Source organism: Pinus tabuliformis, chromosome 9 (assembly GCF_031772625.1).
Source record: "Pinus tabuliformis cultivar Carrire ecotype Pingquan chromosome 9, CPIR1, whole genome shotgun sequence".
NCBI lineage: Eukaryota > Viridiplantae > Streptophyta > Pinopsida > Pinales > Pinaceae > Pinus > Pinus tabuliformis.
This window is the reverse complement of record NC_142307.1, coordinates 258,540,787-258,557,661: the sequence shown is the minus strand read 5'-3', so window position 1 is coordinate 258,557,661 and position 16,875 is coordinate 258,540,787. Positions and strand designations below refer to the sequence as shown.

The following is a 16,875-nucleotide window of genomic DNA, read 5'->3' as shown; positions in this document are numbered from 1 at the left end:
CAATACCTCATCTGTGAAGGGCTTGATGTTATATGGAAGGTGACACTGTTGGCTCACGCGAAGATCCTATCCTTGGTGAAGCCACCCGATGGTGTATGGTTGTGGATGTACTATGGTCGGTAAGCCTAGCCGCTTCACAACCTCTGCCAAAATGAGGTTTTTTTGGCTCCAGCTATCGACAATGAACTATAGCAGGGAGCCCTTTACCCACATTTGGGAGTGGAAAAGACCCTCCTCCTTCTCTGGATCTTCGCCTCCTCCTTCTGGATCTTCGAGGTGGCAACGGTGGCATTGGGCTCTGCATCGATAGTCTACTTCCCTTTGTCATTCCCTTTATCGGGTTCTGACTCAGAGTTGGAGCATGCATCTGATTTTGAAACCTTTAGCTCGACCATGAGTGACTTCTTGGCCTGACACTCACTTGTGTTGTGAGTGGAGCTCTTGTGGAACTCACACCACTTTCTTGTGTCCTTTTTCGGTTTCGCGGCACTATTCTTTTCTTGCAGCTTTGGTGGGTTGTCTTGGGTCGCCCCGCCTTGGCTTTGTCCTTTTTTCTGTGGTTTGGGGGCACCTTTTCCTTGTTTCAGATTCGCAGATCCAAAGTCTCACTTCTTCTGTTTAAACTTTTGCTCGACCTTGACGGCATACCAGTATGCCATGTCGAGCAAGGAGATGTTCAGGAATTCTATTTCTTCCTGGATGTACATGTGTAGGCAGCCATGGTATTTGAGTACCAAATGCTACTCTGTATCCCTGATACCCAACTTTGTGCGAAGGGTATGGAAAATATTGGTAAACTCTGGCACGTCTTGGTCCCTTCCCTACCGCAGCATGGTCCACTTTATGTATTGGTCCTAATAGCTTCTGACAGGGTAGTACTGCTCCTTAATGGCATCTTGGAATGAATTCCAAGTGGGTGCGGCTAAAAATAGTAAGCTTGTACTTTCATCCTTCTGCTCGTAGTAGGTTTCCCACCAATCCTTGATGTGGGGGGTTGCTTTGAGAAGAGTGAGAATAATCTTTTCCCGACTGGAAAGATTATGAACAGAAAAATAACCCTCTAGCACATTTAATTATTTATCGATGGCATCTGCATCTATCTGACCCTCGAATATGGGGATTTCAAAATTAACTTGTACCTTAAATGATGTGGCATTTCCAGATTTGTTTTTGGAAGCCGATGCGTCGCCCCTGGGTAGCCGCTGAAGGATCTGGGAAAAGTTGTCCATCATCGCGTTCCTTTATTGCTCGAGGGCTTCTTCAAGCAATATTTTGATAGGATCTCCTGCCCCCTCATCTTTCTTTACATCCGCCATGGGAGGCCGTCAGGATTTGGGAGGCTGGTCTTGCAAAGGTTCGACCAGTTCAAGCCCTAACTCCTTATATCCCGACCTCATTGGGGACATGCAAAGAAAAACAGAGAAGAAAAGCAGACCTCTCTGATACCACTGATCCGGATTTAAACAGGAATGCAACAAATTATAGAGATAACCATAAAAACAGAGATGCAGTGGAAATATTACTTCATTTCATTAATGTAAAATACTGAAATATGCTTACAAGCAGGAATGGAAATAAACCAGCGAGGACGATGGTAACTTGTCTTTGAGAAGAGATGTGGTGGCTACATGCCCCTGAACTATCTTACGATGAGGCTCAAGGGCCTTTTTTATTATTGAACAATAAGAGAAAACCCTAAACAACCAAAACCCTAACCCGAGGAGATGTAACACCAAGAGTTTATAGGCCCCATTGGGTGAGTTGGACAACCAACTTCCCAGGGTCACGACTTGGTCATATTATCTCTGTTTAACGCTCATGATAGCCCATTGGAAATATCTCTTCAAGGACTACAATGGAAAATACAATTTTAGATAATAAAAAAATCGTTGGCGGTAGATTTCCCAAAAAACATCATTTAGGGCCTCAAAATGGCTCCGAAAGTTTAGGACCCGAAAAATTGCTAAAAGTAATAAATTGTGCTATAAATAAGGAAATTGAAAAACTAAAAGAAGCAATGGTGGGGTTCCAAGTGGAATTGGTGTGTGGCCATTGATATCCACCTGGATCAGCATTCAAGCTCAGGGGACAACCGTGTTAACAGTAAAAAACTCAGTTCGATTTTCATGCACATGGATTCCTTTGTTGTTTGAAGCATTATAGAAATAATGTGGGAGTCCATCGCTGTGTAAGGTGATAGCACGTATGCCATCACCACAATGGGCGCATTAATCAACCAAAGAATATACGTAATTGCAAATTCAAAGGAGTCGTTTTTCTCACGTGGGTAGCATTTTTTGTTTAGAGCACGAAAAATTTATAAAAGTTCACGTTGTTTATTAAAAGATCAAATTCACGTGGTCTTTTTTAATACGTGAGGTTTATAAGTTTGGTTTTCTTTTTTTTGAAAGGTGTGGTGAAAGTTTTACTAAAGATTTTTCAAAGGTTTTTTTCTTTTAAAGGTTTTTGGAAAAAGGAATTTTTTAAAGTGTTTTTTTAATAAAAAGAAATAAAATTTGAGACTTTTTATAAAAGGAGAAATTTTAGGGTTTTTTTTATTGAAAAGTTTTTCAAAGAGAATTTTTTAACGGAAGATGGCTTTTTCAAATTTCCAGCCATAGTTCCCACCATTTACAGGGAAGGATTATGATGTGTGGGCCATTAAGATGACGACCACGTTGCAGGCACATGATGTATGTGATTATGTCCAGTTTGGGTTTTCAGAACCTAAGGATGAAGTAGAAGCACAAGCTCTTAGTAATGCAAAGAGAGAACAATGGAAGACAGATAAGAATAAGAATGCACAAGCATTGCAGCTTATTCAGTAGGGAGTGGACCGAGCAGTGTTCCAGAAGATTATGATCACGTCTTCAACAAAAGTATCTTGGGATACTTTGGCGACAAAGTATACAGGTATGGACAAAGTCAATATTGTTAAGTTGCAGAATACTAGGAGAGATTTTGAAAGTCTACAGATGAAGGAGACAGAGGACATCAATTCTTTCATGAATCGGGTTATAACTGTCATAAATCAATTAAAGATTTATGGCAAAGAAACTAAATATCAAACAGTTGTTGAGAAGGTCCTCATATCTTTGTCTACCAAATTTGATGTTGTGGTAGCAACCATAGAAGAAGCCAAGGATTTGGCATCATTGATAATTGATGAGTTGATGGGATCACTTCTATCACATGAGGCAAGGATAGACAGAAATAAGGATTCCACTTTAGAGACTGCTTTCAAAAGTTGGGTTTCTATCTCAAGAGACAAAGGTTGAGGAAAAAGTAGAACAAGTGGAAATTATGTCAAAATTCGTATCAGAGGAACATGAATCACAGGTGAAGACACCAAACAGAGACACACCAACAATGACTCCAATATTTTCCAAGCAGCATGAGTCTTCAAGCATATTAGCAGATGAATATTCTCCTAGTAATCAATTAGGTGATGACTCAATCAATGGTAAGAGAAATATGGGAAGTCTGAAAGATATTTATGATGATTTGGATGTTAGTTAAAATTTTGCATTATTGTCATTCCAACCTTCTTCATTTGAAGAAGAAATCAGAGATGAAAATTGGGTGCAAGCCATGGATGAAGAAATTGAAGCTATTGAAAAGAATGATACATGGGATTTGGTTGATTTGCCAAAGGACAAAAATCTCGTTGGTCTGAAGTGGGTGTACAAGACAAAGTTGAATGAGAAAGGTGAAATTGACAGATTTAAAGATAGACTTGTAGCAAAAGGATTCTCGTAGCAACTGGGAATAGATTTTGGGGAAAATTTTGCTTCGGTAGCCAGATTGGATACTGTAAGAGTATTTTTAGCCACATCAACTTAGAACAAGTGGAAAGTATACTAGATGGATATGAAATTAGCCTTCTTGAATGGAATTCTAGAAGAATAAATTTATGTGCAGCAGCCTCTAGGATATGAAGTTGAAATTAATGAAGATAAAGTTTACAGTTTGAAGAAAGCTCTCTATGGATTGAAGCAAGCGCCTAGATCTTGGTATAGAAGAATCGATTGCTACATGATTAAGAATGGATTTTGTAGAATCAACATTGAGCCTACCTTGTACACAAAGGTAAATGGGCATGGGAATATTTTGATTGTTTGCTTATATGTTGATGAAATGATTTTTACAGGTGATTTTGAGATAGATGAATTTAAAGTAGCCATGATGAAAGAATTTGAGATGACAAATCTTGGTATCATGAAATATTTTCTTGGCATAGAAGTTGAGCAATCTGAGAAAGGAATTTTTATTTGTCAAAATAAATATGCAAACGATTTATTGAAAAAATTGAGGATGGAAAATTGCAAACCTGTCCCTACACCAGTTTCTACAGGTACAAAGTTAAGCAAGGATGATGAAGGATCGGATGTCATTCCAACTCTATTCAAAATATTGCTTGGAAGCCTCATGTGTCTCACAACTACAAGAACAGATATCATGCAAGGAGTGAGTTTGATTTCCATATTTATGGAGACTCCAAAAGGCACACATTGGAGTGGAGGTAGAAGAATTCTGAGATAGATAGCAGGAACTAGAGATTGTGGCATAATGTATGCAAGCACAAAAAGGAAGGATTTGATTGGACACATAGATAGTGGTTTTGTAGGAAGTTTGGATGATAGGAAGAGCACTTATGGTTTTTTTTTCCATCTTGGTTCAGGTGTGATTTCATGGGCATCTAAGAAGCAACCCATTGTGACACTTTTGTCAGCAGAAGCAGAATATGGAGAAGAAACATCAACAACATGTCAAGTAGTGTGGTTAAGAAGAGTATTTGATGGAATCAAGCAAAAACAACAAGGATCAATAGTAATTTATTGTGATAACACCTCAATAATTGCACTCTCCAAAAATAGTGTGTTTCATCAGAAGAGCAAGCATATTGATACTAGATATAACTTTATTAGAGAGCTTGTGAGCAATGGAGAAGTTCACTTAAATCCTTGTAAATCTATTGATCAATTGGCTGATATATTTACTAAGTCATTAGCACAAGATGTGTTTGAGTTTCATAGAAGAAACTTGGGTATTTTAAGACTAGCTGAGACATAGATCAACAGGTATGTTTGAGTTGTCATGAGCCATGTTTTAGTTTAGCATTCGTAATTAAGGGGAGTGTTAAAACAAGATAATTACTCCTGCATGAGGAGTTGAATAAACATAAAGAGTCAGTTAACTGAGTGACTGAGTGATTCAGTGTTTGAGTGGTGAGCCAATTCAAGTGATAAATGAATTTTAGTGTGTGGTTGCATGTGGTTTCATGTCAAGGTGAGCCTAGTTAGAAAAGGATACATACCCTTCATTGGGTTCATTGTAATTATCATGTTTTGTGTGATCCATAAAAGAGCATCAACTCGTGTTTTATGTGTGAATTCATGGTTTGTCTCCTCTGCCTTTCCAACAATTTGTTGAAAGGGGTCCATAGATTGATATATGCCTAACAGACGAGAGTCTTGGATAGTATCGATTTCATAGGGAAAAGAATGCAGTCACCAAAAGCAATAGATGAAATTTCTCTTATATTCCCAATCGAGATATGGCTGGGATTTCTAGCAAGAAACGTCAGAGCGTGAGATAAATAGATGTATGTCGATTGAAAAATGGCCAAAAGAAATGCTCTTCGAGTAGGTGATTTCAGTTAATCAGAAGGAAATTTGAGAGGCGATTAATCATGTGTCGGAGTTGATTTTCTAGAATAAACAGAGAGAGTGTAATCTTGAAGAATGACCACAGTTTACCAATTAATGGCTGAAGTAGCTGTTTATATGAAAAAAATTGGTCACCAAGAAGGGGTTTGTATGATGGAATTGATTTTTTTGTAAAGCAGAGATCACAATCTGAAAAGAGCGAGCACGACCTCCAATTGAATTCCAAAACAGCCATTTTAATGAAAAAAATGTAACTAGTGTGAACGCCTTATCTCACTGTTTCGGGCCAACCTATAATGGTCAGGTTTCGGGAAGCAGTCGGGTCATAAATTTCCACATAATCTCCCAATTTCTAGGCAGCCATAGTGTCTTGTATTGTATAATGTACCATGTTGAATGGGGAGTGGGTTATAGGTTTTATGTGTAGAAATGAATTGGAACAGTCTATCCAAGTGGAGGAATTGCCTCCTTCGAGGTTAATCTTGTTGCTCCCATAACAGCTGTTTGGTCCATAATGGTTGTCGATAATTCAGAAACCAACTGACCATCTACCGCCGATTCCAATATTTACTGAAACCATCTATTGTTGATTAATTTCTTGTTGGGAGATCCTGGAGTGGTCCATTACTCCCACTGTAGTTCTCTACCATGTTCTATGGAACACTTGACGCATAGCCAACTAAAACTTGATGGAAGCTTGGCTATAAATACTTCTGTTTGGTCCCCAAGCTCACTCACTCAACCCCTTCAGCCTTACACCATCAAATGAGAGTAAGCAGAGCTTGGAAGTGCCACATGGATGATGATCTCTCACGCAGTGGCTCGAAAATGGCATAATTATAGAGATGTTTGCTAGCTATCTTTTCATGTCACGCCTGAAAGTGTGGAAGCAAGCTCCGTTGTTAAAATTCTTCATTCAATTCTCCATCCATCAAAATCCATTTCACCGTCTTCAGGCATCTTCCTTAGCGCTTTCTGTTTACACACGCCATCTGGTTTTTTCTTTTCATGTACACGTGACTGCAAAGCTTGAATTTTGGGCTTCAGAAGTTGGAGCTGAATATCTATAGATTCAGGATCCTTGTTGAAAAAATCTAAAGAAGACTCACATTCTCTTCTTTATGAAATCATTGGACATTTGTTCAATCGAGTGAGTGAAGAGTAGTTTTTGAAGCTTCTCTCTCCAAGGCCTTTATCTACCTTAGTAACGCCTAAAAAATGTTGTAAATTTTTTACTTCACTTAAGTTTGAAAGCTGATCATGTGAATTAGCTAACTGGCTCGTTTTCTGCTTTTTCATGGCCAAGAGTTGATTTTGTATATTAAATAAAATGCTATTAAATTTGTGATTTCCGTCGGACTGGAACCTGTGACTTCTAGACTACCTATTTTGATTGAGCCAACAACGCATGTAAACACATTAGAAAACAAAAGAAGGGACTGTCGGAAGCGTAGCAGAGAGTTTCGTTTTGGAGTGTGAGCAACATCAATGGCCAGAGATATGATTTCTTGGGTGTTAAAGTTTTCTGATTCTTTTAAGTGTTTATTCTGCATTATAGAATCATTATTCAGCTCTTAGTTGGTATCAGAGCATTTTTTATCTCTGCCTTGGTGTTTATAGACATGCTCTGTTTGGCTAAATGCCATATTTTGAGAATTTTCTGAATTAAGACATTTATTTGGAAATATGTCTAATTTTTCTCAATTTTTATGCTTATAATATTTATTTGGTTTGATTATATGTAATTTGGATAATTGTTGTGCTTATTTATAACCATGCTCGTATTTAATTTGCATGAATTGATTAGAGAATAGCCATAGCATCTCTAATTAAATAATATTATATATTATGATTGATTACGATCACATAAAGAATATTTGGACATTAATTGTAAATAATTATACTAAATATAATAAATTTTATCCCACAAGAATTTTTATTATATTTATATAATTAATTAGGATAAAATATTCATAACTTACCCACAGGAATTATGAATTAATAGTTTTATCATAAAGTTCAAATCTAAGATAGAATTTATATCGAATTATAATCATAATATACCCTTTAGAATTATGAATTAAGTGAATAATTTGATAAATTCTATCATAAAGAATAATTGAATCTGCTTGAATTGAAAATTTAGCCCACAGGAAATTTTTATGTCATTAGATTCAATTTTAAGCATGGTTTACATTGGTAAAGCATGAAATTTTATTTTTAGGCCTCAATTTTAACATAAGCATGTGATATTTAATTTTATGCAGTTGTACAACCTACAAATTTCTCTGATATTCGTTGTGATATCCCTGAACTTAAGGGAGATAACTATAAGGTCTGGAAGGAGAGAGTTCTCCTTCATTTGGGGTGGATGGACATAGACTATGCTATTAGGAAAGATGAACCACCAGCACTCACTAATACCAGCACTGCAACGGACATCATGCTTTATGAATGATGGGAGCGATCTAATCGCCTAAGCATGATGTTCATTAAGACTAAAATTTCAGCTGGTATTCATGGTTCCATTGATCAGCATGAAAAGGTTCGAGACTTGCTGAAAGCCATTGATGATCAATTCGTCACTTCAAACAAGGAACTAGCAAGCACCCTAATCATGAAGTTCTCATCCCTAAGGCTCACCTTCAACGAATGAGGGACAATGTGGCTCAATTGAAGAAACTCGAGGTTGAAATTTTGGAGTCCTTCCTGGTGCACTACATTTTGAAGACCCTTCCACACCAATACAAACCCTTCAAAATCTCTTACAACAAACATAAGGATAAATGGTCAATTAATGAACTCATAACCATGTGTGTTCAAGAGGAAGGGAGACTGGTGATGGAACTAGGAGAATGTGTAATGATGGCAATGTGTGGAAAGGGAAAAGCTCAGCCAATTGGAAAGGGAAAGGTAAAGTACCATCTCAAGCCGATATCAAGAAGGATTCCATGTGTTTCTTTTGTAAAAAGAAGGGACACATGAAGAAGAAATGTGCCAAATTTCAGAAATGGCTTGTGGACAAAAGTAATCCAATCTCGTTTGTTTATTATGAATCTAATATGGTTAATGTCAATATTAACACCTGGTGGATTGATTCTGGATCAACAATTCACATTTTGAATTCCTTGCAAGGTTTGCAAAACCTAAGGAAGCCAGTGGGAAGTGAGCAAAGCATCTTATCAGGAAACAAGATTTGCTCACACGTGGAAGCTATAGAAACATGCTATTTAACTTTAAGTAGTGGTTTTGTTTTAGAATTAGAAAAGACCTTTTATGTTCCTAGATTTTCTAGAAACTTGATTTCAGTTTCAAGACTTGTACATTTTGGATATTCCTTCCACTTTTCAGAAATATCTTTCAGTTTATTTTATAAATCTGATTGTGTTGGGAATGTTATTTTTTCTAATGGTCTTTACAGTATTAATTTACAAAACAATGTCAGTTACGATTGAATGCATGTTCACACTGGCACTAAAAGATGTGTTATTAATGAAGATTCCTCTAAATTATGGCACCAGATATTAGGTCATATCTCCATAGAAAGAATTAAAAGATTAGTAAATGAAGGGGTACTTAATACTCTAGATTTTACTGATTTTGAGACTTGTGTGGACTGCATAAAGGGAAAGCAGACCAACAAGTCAAAGAAAGGTGCCAATAGGAGTTCGGACATATTAGAGATCATACATACTGATATATGTAATCCAGACATGGACTCACATGGTCAAAGATACTTCATCTCTTTCATAGATGATTACTCACGATATATATATCTCTACATGCTTCATAAAAGGAACGAAGCATTAGATGGATTTAAGATCTTTAAGGCTGAAGTAGAGAAACAATGCGGTAGGCAAATTAAGATCGCGAGATCAGATAGAAGTGGAGAATATTATGGTAGATACACAGAAGATGGACAAGCACCTGGGCCATTTGCAAAATTTCTTCAAGAGCATGGGATTGTTGCCCGATAGACCATGCCTAGTTCACCCGACTAGAATGGCGTAGCAGAAAGAAGAAACCGAACATTATTGGACACACTGCAGAGTATGCTTAGTAGCTCCAATCTTCCTAAATCCTTGTGGACTGAAGCACTTAAGACGACGGTGCATATATTAAACTGAGTTCCAACCAAGGTTGTTCCTAAAACACCATTTGAATTATGGAAAGGTTGGAAACCAAGTTTGCGACATATGCGCATTTGGGGATGCTTGTCTGAAGTGAGAATACCACAAGAGAAGAAGCTGGACCCAAGGACCATTAGTGGGTATTTCATTGGATATGCTGAAAGGTCTAAAGGTTACAAATTTTATTGTCCATCTCATAACACTAGGATTGTGGAATCAAGAAATGCAAAGTTTCTTTAAAATGACTTGATCAATGGGAGCGATCAAACCAGGAACATAGTTTCTGAGAAGGATCATTCATAATCTCAACCTTCCACCTCAAGTGATAGATTGGTTATTGTTCACAACATCCCTCAAGTAGAAACTAGTGTTGAACAACCAATTGTTGAAGTTCCATGAGCTGTTGACGACATTCCAGTAGATCAGGTAGTTCAAGAGTTGCCAAGAACTTTTGAACAACGAGTTGAACCACATACTTCTCAAGAAGATGATGGTACAACATTAAGAAGATCTATTAGACCAAAGAGATCAACAATTTCGTTGTGTATTTGCAAGAATCTGACTACAACATTGCAGTTGAAAATGATCCCGAGTCTTTTTCACGAGCCATGAGTTGCAAAGAATCAAAATTATGGTACGATGCCATGAAGGAAGAGATGAATTTTATAAAGAGTAACGAAGTCAGGGTTCTTGTTGAGTTGTCTCATGGGTTAAAAGCCATTGGATGTAAATGGGTCTTTAAGACAAAGAAAGACTCATTGGGCAACATTGAGAGATACAAGGCAAGACTCACTGCTAAGGGATTCACTCAGAAAGAAGGAATTGATTACACGGAGACTTTCTCTCTTGTATCTAGGAAAGATTCCTTATGCGTTACTGTGGCAATAGTAGCCCATTTTGACTTGGAGTTGCAACAAATGGATGTGAAAACGACATTTCTCAATGGAGATCTAGAGGAGGAGGTTTACATGAAACAACCTGAAGGATTCCCCTCTAGTGATGGTGAGAAATTGGTTTGCAAGCTCAAGAAATCCTTATATGGTATAAAACAAGCATCCCGCCAATGGTATTTGAAATTCCATAATGTAATTTCTTCATTTGGTTTTGTAGAAAACATTATGGATCAATGTATATACCTGAAAGTCAGTGGGAGTAAAATCTGTTTTCTTGTTTTATAAGGGTTTGTTGCATGAGGTGAAACAATTCCTCTCTAAAAATTTCGATATGAAGGATATGGTTGAGGCATATTATGTCATTGACATTAAGATCCATAGAGATAGATTTCGAGGCATCTTGGGTCTATCTCAGGAAACCTATATTAATAAAATTTTAGAGAGATTTCGAATGAAGGATTGTTCACCAAGTATAGCTCCCATTGTGAAGGGTGATAGGTTCAATTTGAACCAATGCCCAAAAAATGACTTTGAAAGGGAAAAAATGAAGAACATTCCATATGCTTCTACTGTCAGAAGCCTAATGTATGCTCAGGTCTGCACAAGACCTGACATTGCATTTGTTGTGGGAATGTTGGGATGACATCAGAGTGATCCAGGTTTAGACCACTGGAGAGCTGCAAAGAAAGTAATGAGGTACCTTCAAGGAACCAAAAACTACATGCTTATGTATAGACGGACAAACAATTTGGAAGTAAATGGCTACTCAGATTCTAACTTTACTAGATGTCTTGATTCATGCAAATCAACATCAGGTTACATTTTTATGATGGTTGGTGAAGCTGTATCTTGAAGGAGTGCCAGGGAGACCTTGATTGCCACTTCCACTATGGAAGTCGAGTTCGTCTCCTATTTTGAGGCTACTTTGCATGGTCTATGGCTTAAGAGTTTCATTTCTGGGCTTAGAATTATGGATTCTATCTCTAAGCCATTGAGAATGTATTGCGACAATTTAGCTGTTGCTTTTATGGCTAAAAGCAACAAAAGTGGGAGTCGAAACAAACACATCGACATTAAGTATCTAGCTATAAGGGAATGTGTTAAAGAAAAGAAAGTGGTCATTGAACACGTAAACACTGAGTTGATGATCGCTAATCCTTTAACTAAAGGCATGCCACCGTTTAAATTGAAGGATCATGTAATGAATATGGGACTTTGTTCCATTATGTCGTTTCTCATTGTATGGACAATGTTATTTTAATGAAATTCTTAATTATTGTGATGTTTTTCTCATACTTATGTGCACCTTAATTTGATTTGAGAGAATTCATTTGTGTAGGACCAAGGATAAACATAAGGTTTATTCATTAAGAAATTGTTGCCACATAAATTATAATAGAAATAAATACATAGTAATACATGGAAGATAATACTCGTCATTAGAATTATCTATTACTTAATACCAATTATCAATGGGTTTTAAGATGAGACATTAAAAAATTTGAAGTATGGACCAAGTGGGAGAATGTTGCTCCCATAACCATTGTTTGGACCATAACGACAGCTGATAATTCAGAAACCAACTGACCATCTTCTGCCATTTCCAATATTTACTAAAACCATTTGTTGTTGATTAATTTCTTGTTAAGATCTCTTAGAGTGGTCCATTACTCACACTATAGTTCTCTACCATGTTTTCTAAAACACTTGACACATAGCCAACTAAATCTTGATGGAAGCTTGGCTATAAATACTTCTATTTGGTCCCCAAGCTCACTCACTCAACCCCTTCAGCCTTACACCATCAAATGAGAGTAATAAAAGCTTGGAAGTGCCACACGGATGATGATCTCTCACACAGTGGCTCGAAAATGGAGTAATTACATAGTTGTTTGCTAGTTGTCTTTTCATGTCACGCCTGGAAGTGTGGAAGCAAGCTCCCTTGTTAAAATTCTTCATTCAATTCTCCATCCATCAAAATCCATTTCACCTTCTTCAGGCATCTTCCTTAGTGCTTTCTGTTTACACACCCATCTAATTTTGTCTTTTCATGTACACATGACTAGAAAGCTTGACATTTGGGATTAAGAAGTTGGAGCTGAATATCTCTAGATTCAAGATCCTTGTTGAGAAAATCCAAAGAAGGCTCACATTCTCTTATTTCTGAAATCGTTGGACATTTGTTCAATCGAGTGAGTGAAGAGTAGTTTTTGAAGCTTCTCTCTCCAAGGCCTTTATCTACCTCAGCAACACCTGAAAGATGTTGTAAATTTTTTGCTTCACTAAATTTTGAACGCTGATCGTGTGAATCAACTAAGTGGCTAGTTTTCTACTTTGTCATGGCCAAGAGTTGATTTTGTATATTAAAGAAAATGCTGTTAAATTTGTGATGTCTGTCAGACTGGAACATATTACTTCCAGACTACCCGTTTTGATCCAGCCAACAAAGCATGTAAACACATAAAACAAAAGAAGGGACTGCCAAAAGTAGCAGAAAGTTTGGTTTTGGAGTGTGAGTAGCATCAATGGCTAGAGGTATGATTTCTTGAGTGTTAAAGTTTTCCCATTCTTTTAAGTGTTTATTCTGCATTATAGAATCGTTATTCATCTATCAAATATTTGTATTCACGTATTCACATTTTGGCGATCGCTCGGCTAGTTCTACTCACAGCATACACATCCTATCACCATAGTTCTATGGAATGTCCATCACATAAGCCATCCATCCAATGGAACATCTCGCCATGCATTCTTGGAAATTTGAATTTTGAAGTCACCCTATCACACCCTTCACCCTCCAGCACAAGACCTCCAAGCTCACGAGACCTCCTTAAGCTTGTCGTTACCACGAAGCACTTCTTCAAGCAAGGACAACAACAGTGGAGAATGCAGCCACACAAAATAGAGATCTCATCGCAAACGCTCATTTGATGACAGTCGAAACATGGAAGACGGGGATGCGAAGGAGTATAGTGGAAAGCAGGAAACCTATCCATAAGATAATCAATGGAACATGAAGTTACGGCTTTCAACAACACTGGTTGATTCACACTGCATGAAATCTGTTTGATTGCACGATTTCAAAGCAACGACCTTTGTTCATGATTATAAAGTGTTTTAAGATATCGTCTTTTAATTACTTCAATTTCTTATAAACTTTCAAATTTGATATTTATATTTATAGCATCATCCCTACATTTTCACTCTTTTCCTTCAATCGATTTTTAATAGATTTTATATAAAGTGTTTTAAGATATCTTCAAAGTTAATATTTATATTTATATTTATATTTTCAGACTTGAAAAAGTACATAACAATGGTTTGGAAAATCAATAGCGATATCATAATTGCTTTTCTTTCCACATACATACAATTGCTCCAAAGGCAAGGACAAGAAAATTTTCAGCCCTAGTGAGCACCAGTGGGTCACTAAAACGAGTGACCACTAATGGCTTTCACATTTATACAAGGAATTGGCAAGGGATTTTACATGGACTACACTCAACTTCAAACACAGCTTCAACCAATATGCAGAGTGATTGAAATTCAACACAGCTAAGTAGTGACAATGGCTCACAGTAATACACCAAGTATAAAATATTGAAGCTTTTACAGAAGCAAGGAGTAAGAAAAATTATGAATCTCAGAGAAGTAGATTTAAATCAATCAAAACTTGTTGAACGGCTATAACGTCCATAGAAATAATCTTCCAAGGTTCTGCTCTCATGTACAAGATCTACACTTTGATCTGGACTACTGTTTGATACCAAATCATCATCAACTCCAAGCATTGCAAGTGATAGATGAGTTTGGATGTCACAATCCCTGAGTTTGCTCTAGATTCATCCTCAATCAATTCATCTAATTCCATGGAGATTGTCAATTGCCTCTTGGTCCAATAAGGTAGGTCATCTCCTTCTCCTCGTAGTAATTTCAAAATCTGCAATAATAAGTTACAAACAAACAACGAGGAAGAATAAGTTCACGTTCTTACATTAAGATCCATTGTTTGAAATTTGACAAAGCCAGTTTAATGCAAAGGTAAGCCACTTTATTTGGGGAAACCAAAGCTTTCAATTCAGATCTTGCAATCCAGATTTTAGCTAGGATAGTGATTCTCAGGAAAGATATATACTCTCTTGATATTGGAGTATGCTGGCTCTTCTTGCCTATTCAGGGAGGGGTAATTTGCATACTGAAGCTTTGGTTTGAGATATGATGTAATCTCTTTTGCTAATATTCAAAGAATATTATATTTCATTAATGGAAAAAGAGGTTATTGGCAATTGAGGCTTTGAATATTTTGCCATAATCCACCATCAGCATTCAGGGCTAACCTGTTTAAGGGTGATGATTTTACAAATTGAACTACTGAACAAATGTTTAGATTACAACCCTAAACACTAGATCTAAACACCCTTAACTCTATGTCAGAAGGATATCAACTCGATATTTCATGTGCCATTCTTCGTTATGGGAAAAAACAATTCTAGCACTAACTCCTCACAGGAAAGGAAATGTCTTCAAGCAACTAAATTTGACATAAGATCAAAAACTGAAACATATATACGCAACTAAAGAGAATAAGAGTAATTACTCTGTTCATTCGGGGTCGAAATTGATCTGCCTGTCTCAGACAACATGTTGCACCAATGACCATTCTCTTCATCTTGCTCATGTCATAAGCATCTTCCAAAAGTGGATCTGTAAGTTCTTTTACAGAGCCAGCTGCCAGTAATGGCCTTGCCTAAGTTTTGAAATTTACAAGAGATTAAGATTCTGAACCAAGACAAAGAAACCAAAAGAATCCAAAATTATCAAATACAAAACAAGCAAGGACACTAGAGCCCTACCCACATAACCAGGGTTTCTTGGCCTTTAGGATTCTTGTCATTGATTGGTTTTCTTCTAGTTATTAGCTATAGAAGAACTACTCCAAAGGAATACACGTCCGTCTTCTCATTAACCTTGCCATACATGAAATATTCTGGAGCCAGATACCTGAAATATGATAGCAGCTAGTTTTATGAAGTCTTGATTATAAATTACATTTATTTTCCTTAGGAAAGAGTTGGTTTAAAGAAAGAAATGGATATTTACCCAAATGTACCTACAACATCACTACATGTGATATATGCAGATGTTGTTAAAGCCCATTTGGCCAGCCCAAAATCTGACAAGTATTCATAGAATATCTTTAGTTAACGATCTGATTTGCTAGTTAATGATCAAGCAAATCTTATTATAACAACTCCAACCAAAAAATACAAACAATTCAACAGAAGCTTGAGAACTTGTTTCTCTCACAAAGATCAAGATACTTGAGGTTCAAAGTCTTCAGAAAGCAAAATATTAGATGACTTCACATCTCTATGGATGATAGGATGAGAACAACCTTCATGCAGATAAGTCAAAGCTTCAGCGATTCCAATGGCCACTTTTAACATATATTTCCAATGAGCCTGTGGCTTGTCCTTTCCTCCTGTAACCCAACTTTTTCTGAGAACTGGGAACAACACTTAACACTAAAAAATAATAAAAATCTCCAAGGACGTAACATGATAAATGCATGGAAATTGGCATACTCCATACCACAAAGAGTTTCTTCTAGACTTCCTCTCAGTAACAAGTTGTAGACCAAAAAGTACTCCTTCTCTTAAACACCAATTAATGAAACAATTTCTTCGTTATGGGCAAAAACAATTCTAGCACTAAATCCACCACAAGTTTAATGGAGCTTTTATCTTTATGTCCATTTAAGAATGCCTCTCTAATATAAGTGAAGGCTTCTTAGTGCCAAACAAGCTTCATTATCAGTTATTTACAGAAAACTCTGTGTCATGTACTCTGATATAATATTGTATTCTCTTAAAGAGTAGCCCCTTTTTTGTCCCAAAAGAAAATTAAAAGACATTTATTTAATCCATGGCACTTATACTCGAAGTTAAAAGCTTAAAATGTATTTCCCGGATCCTTGAACACTCTATAGCATTGTTTCAAATATCATTTCAGGGGATATATCGCAGAAGGTCCAGAAAGTAACTTAGCAGAAATATGGAGGAACATATCATAAAAAATCAACAAGAATAAACTTAGACATGAAGAATTCTGAAACCATCAAACAAATTGGCAACCTGAAAAACTCAGGAGAAATTGGAGATATTTGCAATACTGCTCAACAGA

The 16,875-nt window shown here is 36.8% G+C and overlaps 1 long non-coding RNA gene across 1 annotated transcript; it reads right to left on the bottom strand.

Annotated features, from left to right (window-relative positions):
• Positions 1 to 15,303: 15,303 nt before the first annotated feature.
• LOC149148162 (uncharacterized) lies at positions 15,304 to 15,865 on the bottom strand. Its single transcript, XR_016262839.1, has 3 exons — positions 15,793 to 15,865; positions 15,546 to 15,693; positions 15,304 to 15,439 (listed from the first exon to the last, which is right to left on the bottom strand). It is a non-coding gene; the product is annotated as an uncharacterized LOC149148162 (long non-coding RNA).
• Between the last annotated feature and the right edge of the window lie 1,010 nt (positions 15,866 to 16,875).